Source organism: Schistocerca cancellata, chromosome 2 (genome assembly GCF_023864275.1).
Source record: "Schistocerca cancellata isolate TAMUIC-IGC-003103 chromosome 2, iqSchCanc2.1, whole genome shotgun sequence".
NCBI lineage: Eukaryota > Metazoa > Arthropoda > Insecta > Orthoptera > Acrididae > Schistocerca > Schistocerca cancellata.
In genome coordinates this window covers 637,316,788-637,325,126 of record NC_064627.1, presented here as the reverse complement: position 1 = coordinate 637,325,126, position 8,339 = coordinate 637,316,788, and the positions used below count along the sequence as shown (strand labels likewise).

At 45.2% G+C, this 8,339-nt stretch overlaps 1 non-coding gene across 1 annotated transcript; it reads right to left on the bottom strand.

The window, feature by feature from the left end:
* Nucleotides 1–330: 330 nt before the first annotated feature.
* Trnat-ugu (transfer RNA threonine (anticodon UGU)) lies at nucleotides 331–405 on the bottom strand. Its single transcript has one exon. It is a non-coding gene; the product is annotated as a tRNA-Thr (tRNA).
* Between the last annotated feature and the right edge of the window lie 7,934 nt (nucleotides 406–8,339).

The following is an 8,339-nucleotide window of genomic DNA, read 5'->3' as shown; positions in this document are numbered from 1 at the left end:
GCGTCCGCGCTCACTGTCGCTTTACGCAGTCTAGTTGCAGCGTCTAAGCTAGCATAAAAGCGTGTACACCTTTGTGTGGTCAGTTATCGAACGTATATTGTTCGTAACGGAGACTAATGAACAAACATCTGGACCTTCCAATGTGAAAAGTGGCAGGAAAAGTGTTAAATTGACAGAAGAACAGTTATATATGACGGTAGTATCTGTTCCCGAAAGAACAGTTACCTTGAATGACCATGCAGCTTTGCTAGAAATGAAATGGTAATTAAATGGACACCCTAGCTGCAAACAGGCGTCGATGTACTTCATTGGGGACATGTTGAAAATGTGTGCCCCGACCGGGACTCGAACCCAGGATCTCCTACTTACATGGCAGACGCTCTATCCATCTGAGCCACCGCGGGCACAGAGGATAGTGCGTCTGCAGGGACTTATCCCTTGCACGCTCCCCGCGAGATCCACATTCCCAACATGTCCATAACACTACATTCGTAGTGCGCCTAATAGATGTTTGCCCATGATACTCATTACTCGTGGCAGATTAATCTACCAAGTCCCGTACGAGTTCGGGCATAGCGTGTGGGTTCGCACAAGAAGGTCAATGGCCGGGAAGCCATATTTTAACTGTATATGACGGTAGTATCTGTTCCCGAAAGAATAGTTACCATGGATGACCATGCAGCTTTGCTAGAAATGAAATAATGATTAAATGGACACCCTAGCTGAAAACAGACGTCGATGTGCTTCATTTGGGATATGTTGAAAATGTGTGCCCCGACCGGGACTCGAACATGTCCCCAATGAAGTACATCGACGCCCGTTTGCAGCTAGGGTGTCCATTTAATTATCATTTCATTTCTAGCAAAGCTGCGTGGTCATCCACGGTAACTGTTCTTTCGGGAACAGATACTACCGTCATATATAGTTAAAATATGGCATTCCGCCATTGAACTTCTTGTGCGAACGCACACGCTATGCCCGAACTCGTACGGGACTTGGTAGATTAATCTGCCACGAGTAATGAGTATCATGGGCAAACATCTATTAGGCGCACTACGAATGTAGTGGTGTGGACATGTGGGGAATGTGGATCTCGCGGGGAGCGTGCAAGGGATAAGTCCCTGCAGACGCACTATCCTCTGTGCCCGCGGTGGCTCAGATGGATAGAGCGCCTGCCATGTAAGCAGGCGATCCCAGGTTCGAGTCCCGGTCGGGGCACACATTTTCAACATGTCCCCAATGAAGTACATCGACGCCTGTTTGCAGCTGGGGTGTCCATTTAATTATCATTTCAGAAGAACAGTTCCTTAGTGTACTAGACGACAGTGATTTTCTGTGTAGTGAGGACGAGGCATACCACGGAGATTATCATTTAGAGGCTGCAGAGGAATTGCAGAGTGATGATAGCGCGGAAGCACAGCTTTCGAATCCATTGCATGACAGTACCTGCCGTTTCAGAGTGTTACCGGCCCGCACTCGCACGCTGCCGGGCCGCACTGGAGAGTTGCGCGCCTGCACCGATGCCGCAGCGAAAGTGTTAAGAAGACTCCAAAGTACATACTCCATTTCTATAATAGAAGTGAGTCCGGATAGAACAGGCTAACTTCCGTTGCTGGCAGACGCCACCAAAGTCTCCCTATCTGCACATGAGCAGTGTGAAGCAAGCTCGGAAATTCAGAACTCGACACTCCCCAAATTCTATAAAACTTTGACGTCACAGACGCACTTGCCTCGTGGTGAGTTGCTGATTGACACGCATGCATAACGGCGCACGAACTTCGAGTAGCCGATTTTGACCAGAAAGTCGCAGACTTGGGCTCATTGAGCCCATGGCCGCGGGAGTTTTAATGAAATTAAGGTAAATCTGTTGCTCGTACACAGGAAAATATTTTTGGAAATCATTGTTTCGTCTAGTTACAACTGAATTTTAAGTATACGGTCAAACACAACATTTAAATTTGGTGTTACAAATGTGAGATAAAGCTTTCATTAATGACTTGTCAGTTACAGTGTACTGCAAAGTGTAACTGACGTAAAGAGGGTTCGTAAAAGAGTGATGCTGTGTATTTTACTGTTGTGACGTATTCGTTTCTTCGTAGCAACACCACGAACAGGAAAGCGAATCACTGAAGGCTATGCTGTAACTTGGTCTTGATTAATCACAGCTACCTTCCAAATTATTTATTTGCGTCTGTGACGGTAAGAAAGCTAAATTCTCTTTTAAATCAATTTGTTTCAATTGGCTACAGATCCCTCCAATTACTCCTCCCATGAACAGGTCGCTGCAACCGATTATGAGTATCGTGTCATTCAGTTTCAATCATACACACGTCAGCGTGACTAGATTAACTCCCGACGGCACATTTTTTTGTATAAATCGTAATTTAATGTATGAGAGAAGAGTAATTGGGCAAGGGATTCTGTTATAATGTTTCTGAAGATTTTATGTTGAATTTTTTGCTATGAACGATGTGGATACGGCGCATGTTATCCATAAAGAGAGACAGAGGCATCTGTATGTTATAAAGTTAGAAGCATAGTTCCATAGTTTTCACTTTCAGGTGTTTCTGGCAGTTACTCTTCGTCGCGCGGGCGCACAACGCTGCAACCAGAGTGGAGCGGAAAAATATCAGATTTTCATCCTGCTACACCAGACGGGGCTCTGTCGCCGAGAAGGATTTTCGGAATTGGTGCCACTGGATACTGCGAGTGCTTTCTGCGACTAACGGCGACGCAACCCGAACCCGTTTCTGCGCAGTGGTAACGACACTGCGCTGCCAATGCGTAGAACTGCTGTCTAAGAATCGATTGTTGTTTGCACAATATATTTTAAATTGCATTCAGTTAACACTGCCTTGATAATGACTTTACATGAATTACCACGCTCCTTTCACATTTTAGCACGTTGCAGAATGATCTTACGTTGTTCTATAGCTGTGAGGCGGAAAGTTATCAAAGCGAAGCGGATGAAATTAACTTGCAGACGCCAGATGTGCATGTACCGAAAGATTTCAATACAGCTAGCAGCAAACGAAGAGAAACATCTTGTCTCCAGTAGTTAAAACATCAGAATGAGTATCTGTAAACCATCAAGAACAGACTTGACGTGCTGTTAAACTATAGGACTGCGATTTAACTGTTAAGTTACTATCATCATTCATATGCAGAAAGTTAGGAGTTTGAGATTAGTAACCAGCTGATAGTTTCATTAGAAAACAAACATTTTTCGTCAGTTCATAATGAATAATTTGATGAGTAAAATGATTTGTTCAAGGAACTTGATGTGGACTTGATAACAAATGGTCCAAATGGCTCTGAGCACTATGGGATTTAACATCTGAGGTCATCAGTCCCATAGAACTAAGAACTACTTAAACCTAACTAACCTAAGGACATCACACACATCCATGCCCGAGGCAGGATTCGAACCTGCGACCGTTTCGGTCGCGTGGTTCTAGACTGAAGCGCCTAGAACCGCTCGGCCACACCGGCCGGCGACTAGATAACAACAGAACATCGTGTTTAAAAGTTTTTCCTTGGATCAGAATTCATTATTTGAACTAAGTTTTCAATTTTTCTTTGAATAATCAGTTTGACGTGTGCATCATTGCCTGGTTTTCCAGGTGTTCATTATTTTACTGTAGTATTCGGTGTTGCAGTCTCATTTCGAAAGTCGGTACCGAAGTATGAATGGTTTGCTATTTTTAGAATTCCACTCATATCACTAATTTATTCATTGATTTGCAATATTCTCAAAAAGGTAATGGTGGTTTCTTTCAACAATGTCTACGTTGAAATATTCTTCAGTCACATGAATCCTTTGTAGTCTGATGCTAGAAGCAAACTCAGTCTCAATATAGTAAAAGCAGAACTATGCATTCGTTGTGATTTGAAGTATGCGACGACTGTTACTAAAAAATTACCGCTAACAAAAATTTGTTGAAATGGCGATAGTAAATGTAATTTGTTTATTCTTTTGTACTGTTCACCCTCACCTCAGCAGAAACTTTCGCCAGGCGGTGTTCGATAATTCTGTCAATTTAACATAACAACCATAGTCATTGCACAGTTCGTTTGTTTAGGAAGCGATCGGAGAAGGAGGGTCTGCTCCGAGAACTGTTTCTTCACCACTACGTCGAACCGAAGGTCTGTGACTACAAAGCTGGGCGTAGTTGAACCTGTGTATTTTCAAAGATAAGCTTGCTGCGAATGATATAACCATAATCGCTATTTCTCATCATAGAGTATAAATGTCTACGGAGTGAGCATTCAGATGCGCAGAACAAGAATTCTGTTCGAAACATCTGCTGCAACTCAGATCACGTGATTCTGGGATAGCGCATTTTAGTATGCAATGCGCTTAGCGTATTTTGAGTGTTATTACATCGCTGCTACAGATAGATCACCTTCAAAAGAACTGTAAGACTGTATACGTGTTGTACAGACATATTAATAGTTTGTACCAGAAAATGAAGTTGGCTTAAAGATGTGAAGAGTAATAGTATTCTGCTTTTTCGCCACAGTGTCATAGCTCAGATTTCACTTAACTTAGGTTTTTTCGGTAACAGGACAAGAACTGACAGCCAAAAATATTATTTTACGTTTTCTATGACACTTATTCATATTGTCGAATCCCTGAACTAATTAATTGTGATATAATGACACTGTAGCCGGCGCCGAAGTATCACGGAAGAACAACGCAAATTGATCTACGAAACGGATACAGCAAATACGATAAGGGATATGCGGCATCAGCTTGTCCATTATCATTTTCAATATTTCTTTATTCACCCTTCTGCTTTTTCATAGACAAGTAAAATACCTATAACATTTTTTCGCCATCTCATCATGAATATAAACTCATACACTAAGCACAAATAAAAAGTATGAGATCAGTGCTCGAATTTAGAAGTAATAAAAACGGTGACATCTTGGATATTCGGGAATCCAGCCGGATGTTCGCGTCGTTCTCGCACGATATTTCAATAGCGTGCCTCGCTGTCTTCTTCAGGTGCTACCTGAGACTGGTCCTTGGGTCGATCGAGTCCAGTACGAGGTGCATTCAAGTTCTAAGGCCTCCGATTTTTTTTCTAATTAACTACTCACCCGAAATCGATGAAACTGGCGTTTCTTCTCGACGTAATCGCCCTGCAGACGTACACATTTTTCAGAAAGCTGACGCCATGATTCCATGGCAGCGGCGAAGGCTTCTTTAGGAGTCTGTTTTGACCACTGGAAAATCACTGAGGCAATAGCAGTACGGCTGGTGAATGTGCGGCAACGGAGAGTGTCTTTCATTGTTGGAAAAAGCCAAAAGTCACTAGGAGCCAGGTCAGGTGAGTAGGGAGCATGTGGAATCACTTCAAAGTTGTTATCACGAAGAAACTGTTGCGTAACGTTAGCTCGATGTGCGGGTGCATTGTCTTGGTGAAACAGCACACGCGCAGCCCTTCCCGGACGCTTTTGTTGCAGTGGGAACGAATTTGTTCTTCAAAACATTTTCGTAGGATGCTCCTGTTACCGTAGTGCCCTTTGGAACGCAATGGGTAAGGATTACGCCCTCGCTGTCCCAGAACATGGACACCATCATTTTTTCAGCACTGGCGGTTACCCGAAATTTTTTTGGTGGCGGTGAATCTGTGTGCTTCCATTGAGCTGACTGGCGCTTTGTTTCTGGATTGAAAAATGGCATCCACGTCTCATCCATTGTCACAACCGACGAAAAGAAAGTCGCATTCATGCTGTCGTTGCGCGTCAACATTGCTTGGCAACATGCCACATGGGCAGCCATGTGGTCGTCTGTCAGCATTCGTGGCACCCACCTGGATGACACTTTTCGCATTTTCAGGGTGTCATGCAGGATTGTGTGCACAGAACCCACAGAAATGCCAACTCTGGAGGCGATCTGTTCAACAGTCATTCGGCGATCCCCCAAAACAATTCTCTCCACTTTCTGGATCATGTCGTCAGACCGGCTTGTGCGAGCCCGAGGTTGTTTCGGTTTGTTGTCACATGATGTTCTGCCTTCATTAAACTGTCGCACCCACGAACGCACTTTCGACACATCCAAAACTCCATCACCACATGTCTCCTTCAACTGTCGATGAATTTCAATTGGTTTCACACCACGCAAATTCAGAAAACGAATGATTGCACGCTGTTCAAGTAAGGAAAACGTCGCCATTTTAAGTGTTTAAAACAGTTCTCATTCTCGCCGCTGGCGGTAAAATTCCATCTGCCGTACGGTGCTGCCATCTCTGGGACGTATTGACAATGAACTCGGCCTCATTTTAAAACAATGCGCATGTTTCTATCTCTTTCCAGTCTGGAGAAAAAAAATTGGCCTTAGAACTTGAATGCACCTCGTATTTATGCCTGGGAGGAGCTGGGCGTTCCCTAATCGGTCCGCGCGGGGTCGAGTGTTCAATCTGTGGTCCGCGCCCGCCAGACTCGGCTTCAACGGACCCCTCCAGTCGCGGATGTTCCGACTGTCGTCGACGCCCGTTCTGGCCGTCCTCAACGGATGTGGTTATCATCTGAGGTGTGTCAGACCCGGTCTGAGATGTTGGGTACTCTGTCTCCTGACTGTTACTATGATATCCACTTCTGTTTCGTGCTGGGCGCTCCCTAATCGGTCCGCGCCGCGTCGTGTGTTCCGTCTGAGGTCCGCGCCCGCCAGACGCGGCTACATTGTCCCTCTCTGGTCGCTGTTGTTCCCTCCACCGTCCGCGCCCGGCCTGGCCGTCTTCTGAAGTCGAGATCATGATCTGGGGTGTGTCAGATCTGGTCTCCAATGTCAGACACCTTGTCTCACGGCTGTTCTCTCGGTCTCCACTTCTATTTCTTGTAGAATCCCGGAGTGTCCTGCGTTGAGTTTTCACAAGCTGAAGCGCTGGATTCCAGGCAGTGCTGATTTGGTATCCCGAGTCACGGTTCATTACATTGTCTGTGACCTTAATCTCAATGGCTTCTTTAATGACACTGTCCCAAAATCTTGAGGTCTGTGTCACAATCTTGGTGTCATTGTAATCCATTGAATGACCAAGTTCCAGACAATGCTCTGCTATGGCAGATTTAGTTGCCTGCTTCAGTCTGGTATGTCTCTGGTGTTCTTTACACCTGATGTTCACAGTTCTGGTGGTCTGGCCAATGTATGACATCCCACACTGGCATGTTATATTGTAAATACCTGGCTTGCGTAGCCCCAGGTCATCTTTTACATTCCCCAGCATAGCCCCAATTTTGGTGGGTGGGCAAAATATGCTCTTGATGTCATATTTCTGGAGAATCCTGCTGATCTTGGCAGAGATAGGTCCGGCATATGGCAGGTATGCCATCTTCTTTGCCTCTTCTGGTTCTTCTTCTTAATCCTTTGGCCGGTTAGCAGGTTGAAGTGCCTTCTGGATATCTCTAGAGGAGTATCCATTCCTGCTGAACACTGATTATAAGTGTTCTATTTCTGTGGCCAGACTATCAGGATCTGACAGAGTTTGTGCTCTGTGGACCAGTGTTTTGAGCACTCCATTCTTCTGTGCCGGATGGTGGCAACTGCTGGCTTGTAGGTATAAGTCAGTGTGCGTAGGTTTGCGGTACACACTGTGTCCAAATGTGATGATGATGTTTGGTTTGTTATAACTGCGTGGTTATCAGCGCCCGTACAATTACCCAATCTTTGCTCAGTCCAATTTCGCCACTTTCCTGGATGATGATGAAATGATGAGGACAACACAAACACCCAGTCATCTCGAGGCAGGTGAAAATCCCTGACCCCGCCGGGAATCGAACCCGGGACCCCGTGCTCGGGAAGCGAGAACGCTACCGCGAGACCACGAGCGGCGGACGTGTGTCCAAATGTGCCATCTGCCTTTCTCTTCACCAGAACATCCAAGAACGGAAGTAGTCCATCCTTCTCCATTTCCATTGTGAACTGAATGTTCCGATGGCAAGAGTTCAGATGTAGCAGGAACTCATCTAACTTCTCTCTACCATGGGGCCAGATGACAAAAGTATCATCCACATCCAAGCACTTGGGCTGATATGTGGCTGAAGAGAGTGCCTCCTCTTCAAACCTTTCCATAAATAGGTTGGCCACCACTGGTGATAGAGGGCTGCCCATAGCCACCCCTTCTGTTTGTTCGTAAAATTGACCCCCATATAGGAAGTACGTCGAGGTGAGTACATGCCTGAATAGATCAAGGAGAGCCCCATAGAACTTCTCTCCAATAAGCTCAAGTGATTCCTTCAGTGGTACCCATGTGAAGAGAGACACCACATCGAAACTAACCATGATGTCTGTGTCTGTGATGTGACAGTAAACAATTTTTTTCTTAAGTTTTTTC